We start from the raw sequence: 18,294 nt of genomic DNA, 5'->3' as shown, positions 1-18,294 counted from the left end.
AATTGATGGTCATATTTAGTGCACAAAGATTGATATGAAACGATGGCTCCTCTCTGACCCGACCACTGTCCATCCCAATGCCTACTCCCACCCTCACACCGACTCCTGTATACACTAACTTCCAGAGCACGGGATGTGATGGTCCACTTCGCTCTCCTGAGAACACTGGATGGGAGGGTGTGCTGCCGTTCTTTGTCTGTAAATCAGAAAATAGAACCTTTAGCATCGTGTAGTTTCTGCGTCTTCTGTCGGTCACTTGCGATTGTAATACGTATTACTTTGCCGGGTTCCAATAATGCCTCAACACCTGGTACTGCCGGGTCTATTCTCTCTCGCAGGCCGAAGGGTATATACTAGCGGACAAAAGAAACGTCACCAAATAAATAAAGGTCGTCAGTTTTCAACAAATTTGCCAAACAGTTGGTAACACATACATGTAGCTGGAATGCAACTTAGCTATTCCCTGTAAACATGTGCACTTGCTTAAAGTGATTTGCGAGAAAAGTGAATTTAATCACTAAAAATGCAATGTGTGCACAAAGTTACCCGTATGAAATTCTCGTATGAGCAGGATTGTACTCTCTCATTGCATGAAACCGTTACAAACAACAAACATGCCTCGACTAACTGCAGAGCAGTGGGAGAGAGCCATCGGTATGTTGCAAATGGGGGCGACGCAGGAGCACGTTGCCAGGATCATGGGCTGCTTCAGGACCGTTGCTAGACCACACCGCCTGTATGGCCTACGTTTCTACACCAACTTCACAGACTGAGATGGTCCAGGACTGTACAGCAGTGACAGCAGAATAAGTGTTGAAGAGTGCTCTTCATCGACTAAAGTAGGTTCCAGCTCTTCAAGTCGGGCGGGTTCGAATCTACCGAGGACGACGTGGTGAACGGACGGCACGTTGTTGCGTCCTTATGGAGCCTTATGGAGGTGGTAGTGTCATGATCTGGGGTAGCATCTGCGAGAGACAGAAGACAGATGGTCATCATTGACGGAAATCTTACTGCACGTCGTTACATTGATGAAGTTTTGCGGTCTGTGCTACTGCCTTTCCTGCAACGACACCCACGGACGCTGTTTCAGAAGGACAACGCCACCCCTCACACAGCTCGAGTCACTAGCGACTTTCTGAACGCCAACAACGTGACAGCAAGCCAGATCGCCGGATCTGTCGCCCATAGAGCACCTCTGGGGCCATCTTGGACGCAGGATCCGGAAACAGCAACAGCCGCCATTGACAAAGGATGCCTTGGCAATTGCCCTGCAGGAAGAATGGCGTAGGATTCCTAATCAGGATTTCAGGAAACTCGTGTGCTCAGTTCGACGTGTTAGGGCCTGCATCGTTGCTTGAGGGGGTCACATCCGATATTGAGCCATGTGTGTAGCACGGGACTTTTAAAAGAGATCGACGTCGATTCTGCGGATGTGATGGAATACTGGGCAGTGATAAACTCTAAGTACGTGGTCTTTTATGTTATCATTTTCAAATACCGTTTTGGAATAATTGTGGTTTTTTTTTTATAATTAAGCATCAACTATAACTAACGTTTTCTTCTGGTTTGTTTTAGACCAGAATGTTGTTTGGTGGTGTTTCTTTTGCACGTTGGTTTATTTGATAAAACATTCAACTCTCAACCCCTTTTCAGCCCTACCGACCTGTATTGATCATTCCCTTTTCAACTCCAGACATTAGAACATTTAGGGCTCCCTCATACTCGAGGGTTCACTTAGAACCTCGGTGGCAGCTCTGGCCGAAACACAAATGATATTTTGATCATCCAGCCGGCTTGTCTGCGAACATTGAGCAGTTCGGTTATGAGGGGACGCTGATGCCATGGCAGAACTGAAAATAAGATCAGAGGTTTTGCAGTAATTTACAAGTTTATTCTTCTTTTTTTTAAATCTAACCATGGACAAGTCTACGACGCCAAAATAACTTTAACGCCATGTTTGTACTGTTTCTATGAACATCAAATTTGAGTCAAAGACTTGTTCATGTTCAAATGCTAGTAAAACGCTTCCCGAAAACCTGAATATATTTTCAACACATCATTAACTCACCAATAAGTGTTGCTGTAAGTCCATTAAAAACGAAAAGAACCTTTGCATAATCATATGTGTTTATGAATTATCAGATTCTGATGATACCAGGTGTTCGCGAAAAGGTGAACGTGTCCTTCCCCAACGATGGTACCCATCACAAACACATGCAAAGGCAAGACAAGAGTTCACCTAAACAAATACGGGAATAAAATAGGAAATTGTGTCGGACATCTTAAGCAGGTCAAGTGGCCGGGGTGTTTCTCTGGTTGCGGGGTATTTCTTCAGTTACTGCTTCAAAACAAATCATTTTTTAAATGAAAAGGAGACGAATAAATGTATTTTGTTCTACATCTATATACATCTATATTTCCCGGACATCCAGATGTCTGTTTGTTGCCTGATATTTATTTTTTGTCGATGGTGTTTTTTACAACAAATCATTCAAAGGCAGGTTCTAGGGGTTCAAAATTGTCAACATTCAATAATTGAGATGTCTATTTCTTTGATAATAATTACTGGTTGTCATAGTTGAAAATATACTTGAACATTATGCAAATATTTTCATACTATGCATCTAAGTTTAAATGATAAATTACTTAAAAAGACACTACTAATTGTGCTTTTCATAAATAGTTTGATATTGAAATCCTAAGCGAATCTATGCCATCTATAGTGTACACAGAGTTGTGTCCCCTGAACTATTTTCAAATCAGCAAAGTGCGAACTGTGAGGACAGGTTGAGACGGGTAACAGAGCCCATCCCGTACATTGTGTTTGTGTTCGTGTTGAGTGTGTTATTTCGCCAGTGAGGTGTCTTTCAACACAATTTCTTGTTTGATGGATCATATTCTTCGATTTACCATGTATAGTTGTGTAGAGTTCATAATCAGTGGAGTACCCGGATCTCAATGCCATGAGATATAATTCAGGTCGTGGGTATGTAACGTACTTTATTCTGGCTTTAAATATATGTCGCCGTCCTGTATCACTCGTCCTTACACTGTAATCAGTAGTAGCGGGATTACAATGTTATGTAAATTATGTTTTAACTATAATTTCTGTATTCGACAGCGAGTAAGAAACATTTGCTATCGCCTGCACGAGGGCGGGTAGAATGCTACTACAACCACCCGCCATATTTGGTCAGCGTGTACTGTTGACAAACAATATCATGTGTTGGAATGTGTCTATAGTGAAAAGCATAATAAGGAACATGACTGATAATTTGCAATTAGAATTAACAAACAGTGTCTTCACAGCTGACTTTGTTTCAAACATCATTTATTGATTTTTCGACAAAATATATATATGCCTCCGGGTTTTTTTCAGAGTTATGGGGTAAATACCATAAAACAAACACACACAGAGCTCATACATTCTTTAAAAAAAGAAAAGCAAAACGGGTATTTTTAGCCATTAGAGCAAAATAAGAGGAACAAGAGCTGCAAAATGAACAGTTGTATTGTGTTATAGTGTCAGTGACAAATTTCCAGAATCAAAATCATCACAACAATGACGTGCAAACCATTAGTCGGGAAACACGTACGATTCGGAAAGTGCAGGGTTTTTGATTGCCTAGCATCTTCGTCAAACGAACAGTGTTTGTTTGTTTGTTTATTGTATCCGCCGCACTCAGTGATATTCCAGCTATATGACGGCGGTCTGTAAATAATCGAGTCTGGACCAGACAATCCAGTGATTGACACCATGAGCATCGATCCACGCAATTGGGATACGATGACATGCATCAGCGAGCCTGACCACCCGATCCTGTTAGTCACTATTTATGGCAATCGAACAGTGGCAGTTCAACAACATGCTAAGATTAACAGAAGTGCAAAGAAACAACGTCATAGGCCGCTTGCAGGCAGGGGAATCCCGATCAGCTGTAGCCCGGGTTTTCAATGTAGAGCCCAGCTCCATCACAAGGCTATGGGATCGGTTTCAACAGCAGGGGTCAACACGTGATCGGCCAATGTCGGGACGACCAAGAGTAACCACCCCCGCCCAAGATCGCTACATCCGAGTGCGCCACCTACGTGAAAGGACGACCACAGCCACCTCAAACCGCATCCCAAAAAACAGACTGCGCAGAATCTCCCATCAGATCGTGCGAAACCGTTTAAGATCAGCAGGTCTACGAGCAAGACGTCCTGTTCGACGAATCATATTGAGTCGACAATATCGTCAACAACGACTGCATGGTCTCGTCAACACAGGGTATGGGTTCAATTGCGATTCAGAGATGTTTTGTTCAGCACCGAGAAAAATTCTCCTCCGTCGAGGGGATGGATGAGCACGGGTCTACAGTGAGAACGTTACGTCAGAAACTGCGTACAGCAAGTGGACAGGTTTGGTGGGGTAGCGTCATGATGTGGGCGGCTATCTCCCATCCAGGTTTGGTCCATATCCAGGGCAACCTTACGGCTCAACGATACATCAACGAAATTCTCATACCACACGTCTTCCGAATTGCAGCCAACGGCAACGGTGTACACCAGCAGGACAACGTTCGACAGCATACAACACGAATCACAAGAGCCTGTCTACACAACAAAAACGTTGATGTTCTCCCCTGGCCCTCCAGATCCCCGGATTTGAACCCAATAAAGCACCTGTGGGATGAATTTGATAGACAGCTACGCCGACGTCAACCACAACCCACGACGTTGCATTAGTTGGCTTTTGCGTTGCAGGCTGAATAGGCTACCATTCCCCAAAATAGGATTCGCATACTCGTCTCTTCCATGAGCAGGAGACAGGCCGCCCTCGATTCCAACGGAGGACATACGTGTTATTATAGCTGATCTTCATCTTTGACTTTTCACATGTACCGATAACTGAGATGACTACAATCACCACGTGTTCTCTCCACAACATTGTGGCGCAATACTTTGTACTGTTCCTCGTATGAATGTGTTTTCTGCCTCATGCAAATCTGGCTTTGCGTTTCTTAGTATATTTGAAAGCACAACTAAAACATAACATATACACATCTCTACACATGGTATGGTCTGAGAGTTTTACAGGCATTACATTGTATAGTATGCATTTTTTTTAATAATATACACCACTGACTTAATGGCATTGATTAAGGGATTCGACACTGAAAGAAACACACTGAAATATGTACTCTTCATTAATATAATAGGAATATATATGTGTTGCTGCTTGTACTAGTTAAAGACTTCAAGAAAATCGAATATTTGAGTTAAATGAAAAAAATGGAAAATATTTATGGCTCCATGTTAACAGACACAGTGGGGCGGTCGGGTAGCCTAGTTGTTAAAGCGTTCGCTCGTCACGCCGAAGACCCGGGTTCGATTCCCGACATGGGTACAATGTGTGAAGCCCATTTCATGTGTCCCCCGCCGTGATATTGCTGGAATGTTGCTAAAAGCGGCGTAAAACCGAACTCACTCACTCACTCACTAACAGACACAGTTTAATGACATGCAGTTTTCGCAGACACACACACACACACACACACACACACACACACACACACACACACACACACACACACACACACACACACACACATGCAAAGGCACGTCAATTGTTCACCTAAACAAACTCAGGAACTATGGTACTAGTCAAAATAGGGAAAAGCATCGGGCATCATTTTGAAAAACCTTTTCAAAGCTCTACTGAGGCCCAGCCTGGTTCACTGGGTATGCTGCGCTGGCGCTACACTTTGACATATATTTTGAAGTGCTGACAAAAATCATAAACCTTTTCAAACAAAATTCGTCCCACTTGGGAAGGGACTTGGCTATATGAAGTCCGCGTGCACGTTCTTTCTCTACCCTAATGTACATTCATTTTGCAACTTATTGCAAAGGTGAAATCTGCTCAGGATGACTGAGGATTTCTTCGGAGTTTAATCAACACAAATATCATCTATTTTACGAAGTTCTGAATACGTAAGCACATAATATATTATAAATGCTAATCCACATTGTTAATACAGTTACAATACGAATATCTTAACAAGGCAACAATAACTGATAAAACAATTGACTTAACCAATGTAGATATTATTGTAAAATGTAACTTACGTGGACTTGTTTGTTTAAGATATAATCCACTTATACAACCAAAAAGCAGCCTGCAATTCGTTATCATGTCCGACATCAGCCGGAAATCGCACGTTGAATGTCCAAAGTATTTAAGTACCATGGGATTTCTATATATTGAAATTATCCCGCGCACAATTTATCAAACCAGAAGTAATCACGTGATACAACAACGAGGAAGGGAATCTACGCGGGAGAATGATATGTGTACTTCCGAAGTGCTGTTGAACAGCAGGGGTGGGGTGGGGTGGTGGGAGGGGGTGGGGTGGTGGGGGTGGTGGTGGTGGTGGTGGTGGGTGGGTGGTGGGTGGGTGGGGGGGGTGGGTGGGGTGGTGGTGGTGGTGGTGGTGGTGCACAATTAAGATCTATTTATTGTCTTTGGTGGTAATTTGTACAGAAGTAAAGATTTTTTTCGAAATAAAAGGCGGGTGGGGGTGCGCACAATATTCAGTATCAGATTTATTGGTATACACAATCCATTTATGTCTGTAAAATAATAAATTAGTCAGTAAAAGAATCTTACATAATCCCAAGGTAATGCCAACTAAATAATTCAAGTCCTTGGCTACCAAACATGAAATGATAATATTGTGAGTATGGTTTTACGCCGCTTTTAGCAATATTCAAGCAATATCACGTTGGTCGACACCGGAAATGGGTTCACACATTGTACCCATGTCGGAAATCGAACCCGGGTCTTCGGCGTGACGACCGAACGCATTAACCACTAGGCTACCAGACCGTCCCAAATGATAAATATAACCTGAATAATCTCCATTTATTATGATTCTGTAAAGCAAACCAAAGTTAACTAAAAGACAAAATACCTGTGTGTAACAAAGTAGAGACAATTTATGGATGACACCTTCTTTATTTACTACATGAGACTGCATTAAACATAAGTGTTTTAGAAAAGACGGCGTAGAGAACAAAAAGAAGCTTTTGGTGAACATTTTAAAATAGGGTCACAAGGCTTTGTGGAATCTACCATGTGAGGCGAGGTGAGGTGAAATGGGGTTTAACGTCGCGTCCAAGATTGTTGAACTCCGGGCGGACGCTCTACCACTAGACCACGGAGGCGGTCTGGAATCTACCATGAGACACACAAGACATTCTCACTGTAGCATACATTACATATGAAGAAGTTTCGGAGTTGTGAGACAAAGCAAAAGCACCCACAGTTTTGGTTTGAATTTATTTTCAGTAACAATGATTCACTTACTGTGAACACAAACACAAAATTCAGCTTCAATAACCATGCGGTTAATGATATAGAAGAAATGTACGAAAAGGAGGCATTGCTATAATTATACTCCGTATATACTCAATGGTAATAATATCGTAACATATCCGCATGCACAAATATATACAATCTCAACACACACAGGCCTATTGTATATCATGTGCCAAAACTCCAGACAATATGGCTGAAAGGGCAAGCAAATTGGAATGACATCATTGATTCATGTGCGTCAAATTAAAATATATATAAAGTGCAGGACTCCTAACAAGCGTGTGTAAACGACCCACAGTGCATGTTGGGTGGTAGAAAGAATTCCATGCACATTAACAGCCCATCCTTCCGGGTACCCATTCGTTGCTGGGCGAACAAAGGCAAAAAAAGATGGGATAATTATCAGCCTACAGGCATTTGTCAACCAGAATTGATGGTCATATTTAGTGCACAAAGATTGATATGAAACGATGGCTCCTCTCTGACCCGACCACTGTCCATCCCCATGCCTACTCCCACCCTCACACTGACTCCTGTATACACTAACTTCCCGAGCACGGGATGTGATGGTCCACTTCGCTCTCCTGAGAACACTGGATGGGAGGGTGTGCTGCCGTTCCTTGTTTGTAAATCAGAAAATAGAACCTTTAGCATCGTTCAGTTTCTGCGTCTTCTGTCGGTCACTTGCCATTGTAATACGTATTACTTTGCCACGTTCCAATAATATTGTAGGTGCACATTTAGGTTTGAACACTGTGCCTCCACACCTCGTACCGCTGGGTCTATTCTCTCTCGAAGGCCGAAGGGTATAAACTAGCGGACAAAAGAAACGCCACCAAATAAATAAAGGTCGTCAGTTTTCAACAAATTTGCCATACGGTTGGTAACACATAGCTGGAATGCAACTTACCTATTCCCTGTAAACATGTGCACGTGCTTTACGTGCTTCACGAGAAAAGTGAATTTAATTACTAAAAATGCAATATGTGCACAAAGTTACCCGTATGAAATTCTCGTATAAAACATGAGCAGGATTGTACTCTCTCATCGCATGAAACCGTTACAAACAACAAACATGCCTCGACTAAATGCAGAGCAGTGGGAGAGAGCCATCGGTATGTTGCAAATGGGAGGGACGCAGGAGCACGTTGCCAGGATCATGGGCTGCTTCAAGTGCGTCATCGCCAGACTCGTCACACGTCACAGGCAAACTGCAGTACTGCAGACAGGCCGATGAGTGACGTCATCATCCACAAAGAGCCTTACACACCCAGTCGGCAGAAGGACCAACTTCACAGACTGAGATGGCCCAAGACTGCTGGAGTGTGTCACATCCGATATAGAGCCATGTGTGTAGCACGGGACTTTAAAAGAGATCGACGTCGATTCTGCGGGTGTGATGGAATACTGGGCAGTGATAAACTTTAAGTACGTGGTCTTTTTATGTTGTCATTTTTAAATACCGTTTTGGAATAATTGTGGGTTTTTTTTATATAATAAAGCATTAACTATAACTAACTTTTTCTTCTGGTTTGTGTTAGATCAGAAAGTTGTTTGGTGGTGTTTCTTTTGCACAATGGTTTATTTAATAAAACATTCAACTCTCAACCCCTTTTCAGCCCTACCGGCCTGTATTAATCATCCCCTTTTCAACTCAAGACATTTAGAACATTTAGGGCTCCCTCATACACGAGGGTTCCCTTGTATAATTAAGTTTATTCAACGTCATTCATAACTTTATTTCAGGGACTATATGTTAGCCAAGACACATACCCAGCTCCACCATTTCCATCAGTGTTTGCTCTCTGTTGACACTGACCGCCACACTGATCACCCCCCATCCTGGCAGCTCGAGCACTGCAGGTGTTGTTGGGCGGGGCCTCGGTGGCAGCTCTGGGTGGAACACACATGATATATTCTGATCACCCAGCAGGCTCTCGTGTGTACACTGAACTGCTCGGTTATGCGGGGACGCTGATGCCATTGTAGGACTGAAAATACGATCAGAGGTTTTGCAGTATTTTACACGTTAATTCACTATGGACTTAGGGACAGATATACAAAGGAGCACGGCTGATTTTAAGACGGGTTTTATTTTAATTAACAATAGACGAATATCAAATTTGGAAATATAGATTTGAAGTTTTGAAATACAGGTATCTGACAATCATATGGCTCACAAAAACATCTTTTTTGTGAGTGAGTGATTGAGTGAGTTTTTCGACACATTCAGTATTATCCCGACAATATCACTGGGGGAAACAACAAAATGTACCCATGTTGGGAATCGAACCTGGGTCTTCGGCGTGACGAGCAAACGTTTAAGTACTAAGCTGTCCCGCATAAATATGTACTCTCCACAAGTTCGAAACTGAAATCATTATGAATCAAAGTTCTCTTTTTAGGAGGGGCGGTCGGGTAGCCTAGTGGTTAAAGTGTTCGCTCGTCACGCCGAGGACCCAGGTTCGATTCCCGACATGGGTACAAAGTGTGAAGGCCATTTCATGTGTCCCCCGCCGTGATATTGCTGGAATATTGCTAAAAGCGGCGTAAAACCATACTCACTCACTCACTCACTCTATGAGGAACAAAAGGTTCAACAAATGTATGCTGAAAATATGAAACGTCATCGACAGTGTAATCAAATCACTCTCGATTATCCACCGAAACAGATTTAATTGCGCGTACAAAGCCAGATAGCGGTAAAAAATAAATCGATGGATCACTGAAAATCAGTGATGATAGCAGGTGTTCGCGAAAAGGGAAAGCATGTCATTCTAACAGTTGCACCCGCTACACCCAGTTTGTATAAATAGGTCAGTGTCTGTTCGTTGCCTGACGCCACACAGCAGTACAATGCAACTGCGGCCTGTGATAACAGATAATCTTGCCCAGATATTCAAGCAGTCTTCTATGTCGTGTAACAGGTCTAATCCAGTTGGATATATCTGCATGTGTGTTCGGGTTTTATGTGTTCGGTCAACTTTGAGCTGTTATTCACGATGATTTGACCATATTCCCAAGCCTTGGATTTAACAAGTACAGTTGTCTAGAGCGCATAATCAGTGGATTACCCGGACATTGCGTGTGGTATAATGCAGGTAGGACGTTTCGCACTATATCTTGGCTTGGACTATATGGTGGCCATCGTGTATCACTCGTCATTACACATGATTAGCACCAGCATTATAACCCTATGTAAATTATGTGAATTAGTGTGGATGAAAACCCTTTGGGCAAAATATTTTAGCTATTTTTGTATAAGATATATGAGTACATATGTAAAAGTATGTAGTTGCCCAACTTGTACATACAATGTAAATACTAGTACATGTGACTCAAGCTATGTGGTGGAAATGTTTGTTGGGATAAGTTATACATGTATTGTCCATGAACCATCATTTTGGTACCCGGTTTTTCACAATTTGACATTATGTGTGTCACACATGGTTGGTGCATGCATGGCTCAAGGCCACTCTACACCCCTCGTTGTACCAACGGTGTCGGTATAGGCGAGAAATCATGTGTAACATGGACGTTTTTGGTTAGAGGGTAACGTGATATTATTCTTACGATGCACTGCGATCTGTAAACGTGAATGAAAACACCCTTGATATATCTCCGTTCTTTCACAAAGAGAAAATTGCATTCAACTTGCATCTCACGAAGGACTTTACTCTGAATTCTCTGTCCTGATTAACGTTTATAAACCTGCAGATGAAGTGAAAAGGGGTTTAACGTAGCGTTATACGATTATTGCACTTAAATAGCGACGTGCATGCATGTGTGTGCGTGCGTGCGTGCGTGCGTGCGTGCGTGCGTGACTTCTTGTACTAGTCCGGACTAATGCCAATTTTATAGTGCTAGCCCACTGTGATACTATGCCGCAGTATTACATGACTCAACTCAGACACAGTATGATTATAAGTTCGTAATAACCAACTTTCGTCACATGATTGTGTGTTTAATGGAAAATAATTGTGAAAACCGGATGCCATAATGATGGTTGACGAACTATGACTTACTGAATGAAGCGGTTGTATAATATCACGTACGTAAAGTATTTCTGGAAACCTTTTAAATTAGCTTCCCTTGACATAACACATATAAATCATGTACAGCAAAAAGAGATACAACTTTATAACAAACCAACCTTATATAAGATAATCAAACTAATTTAGATTTTAAATATTTCCCCAAATGAAGTTCATTCATGTTTATTGATAAAGTTCAAGTAACGAGAAACAATACAGAAGCGGTTTATACATTTGACGACGCTCGTAACAGGTGCACGCGGGATTGTCTAAAAATTTATCAGGACACACTGTGACACATTTTTTTCAATTGGACTGTGAAATGTCAGAAAGATTCACAATTACTGGGTCGATTTTACTGAAGTCTATAACCTCTGACTGGCGATACTGTTGCTCAATCTCAAAAACATGTCTTTCAGCATTTTGTCATACAGGATGGTCTATTCATTCTAATGAACTCATATTAAAGCTTGTAGAACGTGCCGTGACCAGTTGTCTATCTGATAAACTTGTGTAGTCTTGTAAACATTGATATCCTCATTTTAAACTGGTTTTGTATCCTTGAATCCATACACAATGCCCGCTCATCCAGCCTGACAGCTTTTCTTAAGCTCTTATTTGGAGGCACACTTTCCGGAATCCTCAGATTATGGTAACTATCATTGTCCAGAACAATCAGACTTGGGTCATATAGATGTGGCAGTTGTTGATATTTGTACCACAGCTGCATGAACCCGTGAGGAATAGAATAGGTAGAATAGGTCTTCAGCACCCCATGCTTGCCGTAAAAGGCGACTATACTTGTCGTAAAAGGCGACTAACGGGATCGGGTGGTCAGGCTCGCTGACATGGTTGATGCATGTCATCGATCCCAATTGTGTGGATCGATAATCATGATGTCAATCACTGGATTGTCTGGTCTAGACTCGATTCTTACAGACCGCCGTCATATAGCTGGAATATTGCTGAGTGCGGCGTTAACCAACCAACCAACCAACCACATCTGAATGAAAGTCGTTCCATTTATTTCGCTATGATAGTCACCATCATCAGACTTTACCCCAAACACTAAATCATGTCCGTTTATTTAAACCCTTTCAGAAGTTTTGTTTGTTTGTTTGTTTGTTTGTTTGTTGTTAAACACCGCACTCAGCAATATTCCAGCTACATAACGGCGGTCTGTTAATACTCGAGTCTGGACCAGACAATCCAGTAGAAGAAGAATACAATATAGGAATAATATATACTATGCACATGCACAAATTTTCTTACAATATTCGTTCATCTTTTTTGACATTTGTATTTACATAGGTAAAAGTCTTTATATATATATGGGCAGGTTTTGTATAACACAATCATTTCCGGTAGATAGAAGACTGATTGATTTTTGGACAGATGGTTGTACATGGTCACATTTTGGAATTAAATTTTCTCTACTACTTTTATAAAAAGGACAAATTAACAAACAATGGTATTCATTTTCTATTTCATAGCGGTTACATTTCATACATAAACTAAACGATGACTCTCTGGTTGTATTAAATCGAGTTATCTATACATTTAGATTATGGCTTAAACAACGGAATTTACACAAAGAAGATCTCTTTCACATGCTAAAGTAGACATATTTTTCTGGTTCGAGTAGTGATTTATAAGATGAATAAACATCAAGGAAAGAAGAATTGGTGATTTTGTAATGCCAGTTTTGGAATTCTATATTTTTGCATCGTTGTTTGAATATTCCATGAAGCATATCATATCGCCGCAATCCTGAGACAGTCACACATATGAGGTGAAATTGGGTTTAACGTCGCGTCCAAGATTATTGCACTTGTATAGCGACGTTACACACATATGAAAACCAAGTTTGAAACAATAGTTGTCTTATACAAGAAACCCAGTTAGTTTGACCATTTTCGTCAAATGTTTTTAACATATGGTAACAGGCATACAGATATCTTGTTTCATGCAATCTAAGCAGTCGACACCAGTACTTAATACAACGACTGTTATAGTGTACACACAGTGATGGTCTTCCAAGCTCTCCTAGAATTGGATTTGTTGATGTTCTTTTACCAACGGAAAGAACTCTTTTAAAGAAATTACTCTGAACCTTTTCAATGCTTCAATTCTTTAAATCAAATATTTTAGCAGCAGTAGAAAATGGGAGAGATGGGAAATTCTTTATCATATTCAACACAGGAAAAGTCGCTTTCCTTGCTTGAATAGCTAGTGTATCACATGCTTTAGTCCAAAACAAGCCTCGAAGAGAATAGTAGACCAAGGTATTTGAAATATGATACAACTTCAATTTGCAAACCTTTATACAACCATTTCTCAGTTTTCCTCAGATAACCACCTTTTCTAAAAACTATGACTTTTGTCTTATCTAAATTAACTTCAATGCCCCATAAGAGTCTAAAACAAATAATTTCATCAAAATTATCTTTCACAAATATGCCTCTTAGCCCAAGAATCTCCATTTCACGAACAAACTCGTTTATAAAAAGTCTAAAAAGAACTGGACTTAACATACATCCTTGTCTAACAACACTTGTTGTGTTAAAAAGACTTGTTTCACATCTTCAACCCTTACACATGCTTTTATAATGTCATACATATATATAAGGATAATAAACATTTTACCATGAACACCTCTATTTAATAACACATATAACAATTCATTTCTATCTACATAGTCGAAGGCTTTTCTAAAGTCTAGGAAACAGGCATAAAATATGTGGTTTGATTTTCTAAAATATTTCTGACAGAGGGATTGAAAACAAACAAATGATCAGTAGTGGAATAATCATTTCTAAATCCCGCCTGGGCTTCGTGTAGCATATCATTAACTTTACTCCAGTTTCGTATTCCCAGTTCCAGTACTGAAGTGAAAATTTAACCAAAAATAACAATAACAATAACTAACAATATTTAAAAGCGAAATTCCCCTGAAATTATCCGGATTTCGAGCGTCACCTTTTGCATACAGTGGGACAATTCGCCATGATCAAATACAGAATTATAAAGTATATTTAAATATGACACAATGGAAAGAGCATTTTTATGAAGTTCAGAAAGAACACCGTCAATACCAGGTGCTTAACCAGACTTTAAACTTCTAATAGCTGCCATTATTTCATGGTCAGTAATGGCTTCTGACAGTATATCTGTAGTATTACAAAGGTCACAGTTATCATAATCATGTTTGATAATAAACTCTTTCACATTTACATTAAAATCACTATGTGGTTTTGTATCTTTGATATTTAGCAATTTTGTGTAGTAGTTGTACCAATCAGAACTTGATACACTGTTGTGAACACTGATAGAGCGCAGCAAGGATTTCATCTTTCTCCAGAACATTTTACAGTCGTTTGACCGTACAGCAGATTCAATATCGTGAACGACAGACATTTTAAAGCCCTTTTTCTTTGCATAGCACAATTTACGGTATATCTTCTTTGCTGTCGAGTAATTTTCTGAATTTTCTCCAGATCTGTAGTTCCTTAGACAATGTAAACATTTTTATTCATTTCTCTTGGCACATAAACAGTCGAACCATGGAGGTTGTCTTACTCTATCATATGATCTATTTCTATTTACAACTTTTAAGTGATCGCCAGCATATTGGAGTAATTCGACAATCCAGTGATGGATATCATGAGCATCGATCCACGCAATTGGGATACAATGACATGCATCAACCAAGTCAGCGAGCCTGACCATCCGATCCCGTTAGTCGCCTCTTACCACAGGCATAGTCGCCGTTTCAGAAGTACCAGCATGTAAAATGATAAGACGTTGCCCTTTCCCGGGCATCAAAGTGTCAACGATCATATTAAAGACATATGTAATCTGTTGCAAGGCTCTTGTTCACCCAAGTTTCATCGACATATATGATGTCAAACCCTACCTATGTTGTCAGTTTCACAATGTTGTATATTTTACATCACGGTGTATATTTTACGGATCTTTTCTTTTTATGGTTCGTTTCTTTTTCCACTCCCAACTTAATTTCACTGCCATCTTCGTATCAACCTTGCTTTTTCTAGTAAACTTCCGTCGCTGGTCTTTGGCGTTATATGTTTTTTTAGTTCAGTAAATATATTTAAGCTTTAATGTTATTGTTGTTGTCGTTGTTGTCGTTGTTGTTGTTGTTGTTGCTGTTCAACATATATTTTGATTTTACGGAGTTTACAGTATGGGCCGTCTACGTTATGGGCATCTTCCCGAGGCAAGAGAATTAACTGAGTATAAAAGTCCAGTTTCCACCCTTGCCGAACTAGGCTGGTATTATGGAGTTACATTTTGGCTGGACTAACGAGTCTATGCATAGTCCAATCAAAATTGCGCGCTGAAATCGAAATCCAGTTCGTAAAGTGTCATGCAGATTTCGGTCGACTGCAGGATTTGCTAACTCGTTGTCAACAGATATTTTCTACATCTTTTTATTTTTTAAATCAAGGTGATCAGATTATTTGATGCACTTCGCAATGTAAGACTCGTTTAATCACAATATAGATCATGATTATCGATCAGATCGTCTTGACTGGGCGCCACCGTTTTGTTTGAAGCAAATGCAATGATAAGAGAGGTTGAATCTGATTGGTCAATAGGAGAGGCATAGAAAGGACACAACTCGTACTAGCCACTGGTGGCGCTACGATCGAGCCCAGGAATTCCAGCCTAGTTCGGCAAGGGTGGGAACTGGACTTTTAAAGTCAGTATACTATCTTGCCTCGGGAAGATGCGTTATGGGAGGACATTTCTTTATGGATAACAACTTGTCTTATTCTTTGTAGCAACGTTGCAGCTACTAATACTCCCCCAACAGATGCATGTGATTTTGCACAGATTTGTTCATCAACGGTTTACGGGCACAAGCTTCATAACAAGTGAGAGACAAGAGACTACATCGAAGTATAAGAAAATGTTCAAATACTTGAAATTTTGCCTTTAGAACCCAACGAACATAGCACAGGAAACTATTGCAAAGGTGAAATCTCAACAGGACGACTTATGGTTTTGTAGGAGTTTGATCAACACAAATAACATCTATTTTACGATGCTCTCAATGCGTAGGCACAATATATCTAATAATTGGCTAATCCACATTGTTAATACTATTACAACACGATAATATTGACAATACAACTACACTAATGAAAATAATTCACTTAAACAATGTAGATATTTATGCAAAATGGTACTTACGTTGACTTTTTGTTCCTTTCAGTTATAATCCTCTAAATTAGGTATGTCTTCTAAATCGTTAAAGGAGACCGTAAGCCAGTCCCTACTGCATACAATCTGGGCGTAGAAGTGAGTGTGATCGGTGCATAATACAGCAACACAAAACTCAAAACAACAATGTATGCCATGAGTTATAAAAAGAGACGCGTGAAACTAGATACGGACCGTGTGCTACATACGCTTGCAGTCGTAAAGGGCACGTTAAATCTCCAATTAAGTAAGTAAGACTAGATAAGGTGTTAGCCCACTGTGACACAGCATACGGAATATAAGCCGACCAGTCCCTGTTTACCCATGACCGGGTAAAAACAAGTCTTTTGGTATGACGCGGCCGCGGATCGAAATCCGGACCTTATGCTCTCTACCACTAGACCACAAAGGCGGACTACCAGATTTTAAAGATGGTCTAAGTCTGTACACATGTACCAGCATCCCACAATTGTTGCCTATTCCTTGAAATAGATTTCGATAAAACAGGAACAAAATCCTTAAGGCTAAAAAATAAATCAACTTCTGGATTTTGTAATCCAACTTTAGCCAACTGATTCTCGACTCATCCCCATGTATTCCAACAAGTGCTGGAAACCATAAAATATCGCATGGAATGAACTTCGTGTTTAGAAATCTTTCCAATTTTAATATCTCATAAGCAATTGGTAGCATTTGCACGAGCGTCTGTTGGGAAGCCACAGTGACGTGACAGGCGGAGCAGAAGCCACAGTGACGTGACAGGCGGAACAGAAGCCACAGTGAAGTGACAGGCGGAACAGAAGCCACAGTGACGTGACAGGCGGAACAGAAGCCACAGTGACGTGACAGGCGGAACAGAAGCCACAGTGACGTGACAGGCGGAGCAGAGGCCACAGTGACGTGACAGGCGGAACAGAAGCCACAGTGACGTGACAGGCGGAGTCGAAGCCAGAGTGACGTGACAGGCGGAGCAGAGGCCACAGTGACGTGACAGGCGGAGCAGAGGCCACAGTGACGTGACAGGCGGAACAGATGCCACAGTGAGGTGACAGGCGTAGTAGAAGCAACAGTGACGTGACAGGCGGAGTCGAAGCCACAGTGACGTGACAGGCGGAACAGAAGCCACAGTGACGTGATAGGCGGAACAGAAGCCACAGTGACGTGACAGGTGGAACAGAAGCCACAGTGACGTGACAGGCGGAGTCGAAGCCACAGTGACGTGACAGGCGGAGCAGAGGCCACAGTGACGTGACAGGCGGAACAGAAGCCACAGTGACGTGACAGGCGTAGTAGAAGCAACAGTGACGTGACAGGCGGAGTCGAAGCCACAGTGACGTGACAGGCGGAACAGAGGCCACAGTGACGTGACAGGCGGAACTGAAGCCACAGTGACGTGACAGGCGGAACAGAAGCCACAGTGACGTGACAGGCGGAACAGATGCCACAGTGACGTGCCAGGCGGAGCAGATGCCACATTGACGTGACAGGCGGAGCAGAGGCCACAGCGTCGTGACAGGCGGAACAGAAGCCACAGTGACGTGACAGGCGGAGCAGATGCCACACTGCCGTGACAGGCGGAACAGAAGCCACAATGACGTGACAGGCGGAACAGAAGCCACAATGACGTGACAGGCGGAACAGATGCCACAGTGACGTGACAGGCGGAGCAGA

The sequence above is a fragment of the Haliotis rufescens genome, unplaced genomic scaffold, assembly GCF_023055435.1.
Source record: "Haliotis rufescens isolate VD_foot unplaced genomic scaffold, xgHalRufe1.0.p SCAF_2, whole genome shotgun sequence".
Classification (NCBI taxonomy): Eukaryota; Metazoa; Mollusca; class Gastropoda; order Lepetellida; family Haliotidae; genus Haliotis; species Haliotis rufescens.
The sequence above is the reverse complement of the archived record's forward strand: the minus strand, read 5'-3'. Positions refer to the sequence as shown.